This window comes from Micromys minutus, assembly GCF_963924665.1.
Source record: "Micromys minutus genome assembly, chromosome: 19".
Classification (NCBI taxonomy): Eukaryota; Metazoa; Chordata; class Mammalia; order Rodentia; family Muridae; genus Micromys; species Micromys minutus.
This window is the reverse complement of record NC_137954.1, coordinates 44,891,225-44,893,156: the sequence shown is the minus strand read 5'-3', so window position 1 is coordinate 44,893,156 and position 1,932 is coordinate 44,891,225. Positions and strand designations below refer to the sequence as shown.

The window sequence follows — 1,932 nt, the reverse complement described above, 5'->3', positions numbered from 1 at the left end:
AATCATTGCTTCTTGTTGGGAGGTTTATTTCATTGCCTGATACTCCCAATTCAGTCAAAGCACTCAGAATTTTAAAGTGGAGTATATTAAATATCAAAGTAGATTTCAGGCTCTTTTTTAGGTTGGTTTTTGTTTTCTGTTTTGAATCATTTCTGTATTCATTTTTTAAAAATCTTTCATAACCCTCTTGGGTGCTTATTTTAAACTAAATTAACATGGCTCAGATGAACTGCCCTGCTCTTGTGGAAGTCACATACAAGATCATGAGATTTCTCATTATATACAATCCAACAAATGTGACCTTAAACAAATTTATAGAGGAAATTAAGAAGTATGTAGTTACAATAGTAAGAGTATGTGAAACAACTTCTGACACTACTTTTGTGAAGAAAGTGAAAGGATAAAAAATAGAGCTAACCCCTCCAAGGACCCCAAACTACCTCACTCTAAAGGAGCCTTAACCCCAGAGCCTAAGAACCCCTAAATACCTCAAATTACTAACCCTGCTCTCTGCCAGTAAGTAGATATAAGGTCACATTCCTTGCTGTTTCGGAACCTGCTTTCTGTATGAAACTGAGTGAAAAGACAGCCCTTGGATACTTGAGCCAGACCTAGTAAGTTAACAGGAGATAAGCTTACTAACCACTTGTCTGGCTTCTGCAAACTGCTTGAACCATAGAAACCCCCCACCCTAGTGATTTATCCTGACTGCCATTGTCACCCCCACCCAGGAGACCACAAAAATACAGACCTCCAAGACTATAGGGAACTGATTGGTCCATAGAGCACGGTCTTAGATAGTTTAACATGATTGGTCCCCAGAGTACAGACTTAGATAGTTTACAATGATTAGCCTAGAAAGCAAGGGCTTAGATAATTTAAAATGATTGGTTTATGATTCTCAGGCTTTGTTATGGTTGGTTTGTGATTAGTGGGCTTTGTTGTGAACCCTATAAAAGCTGTTCAGATCCTGCACTCAGGGTCCGAAGTTCTCTACCTCTGTGTGGTGTACGACTGTGGCCCCAGAGCGCTTGGAATAAAAATATTCTTGCAGTTTGCATCAAGACCACTTCTCGTGAGTGATTTGGGGTGTTCTTTTTCCTGGGACGAAGCATGAGGGTCCTCACTTTGAGGATCTTACAAAAGAAGTCATTCATGTTCTTGACTGTCCTTTTGATGATGTTGTACCACCATCCAACAAGATTGTTGATGTCTGGTTAAGTCTTGTGAACATTAAGTTTTGTGAAGAACCTGGTTGCTGTATTGTTGTCCATTGAGTTACAGGCCTTGGTAGAGCTCGGGTGCTTTTTGTCCTAGCATTAATTGAAGGTGGAATAAAACACAATTCATAAGACAAAAGCAGCATGGAGCTTCTAACAGCAAGCAACTTTTGTATCTGGAGAAGTACCGTCCTAAAATGCAGCTCTACTTCAAGGATTCCAATTGTCATAGAAACAACTGTTGTATTCAATAAAACTGGGGCACCTGATGCCATTGCTTTGGAAGTAGAACTTCAGATGAGACCTGATTTGTCATAAGTAACTACCCAATGTGTCAGATTACCAAATAAGTCCACTGAAGCTCCACAAAAATATTGAAAAACAGTTTTGCCAGGCCAAAAGCTGTGCAACCTCTATATTTGGTCTATGAACAATGCTTGGACACTTAGGCAAAGAGCTTAGCTGGTCAGCATTAAAAACATGCTTGTTATTTGTTCCAATTGACCTTTTATAAAATACGTTGTTGATTTACATCATTAAATGTTTGGCATTAGGACAGCTTGTATCCCCATCGATGGTGCCACCCACAGGTGACAGGACCTGGCACATCCATTGTTATGGAAACAGCCAAGCATTCCCAGGCTATACAATTTCAGAAGCCCACCTTCCACCGGGGAGCATATCAAAGTAGACCTGCCTTCTCACCTCCCCC

General features: G+C 40.3%; 1 pseudogene across 1 annotated transcript; it reads left to right on the top strand.

Moving 5' to 3' along the window:
- Positions 1-215: 215 nt before the first annotated feature.
- Positions 216-1,474, top strand: LOC308433132 (protein tyrosine phosphatase type IVA 1-like; annotated as a pseudogene). The gene is made up of 2 exons: positions 216-392; positions 1,146-1,474. The product of its transcript is annotated as a protein tyrosine phosphatase type IVA 1-like (transcript).
- Positions 1,475-1,932: the final 458 nt, after the last annotated feature.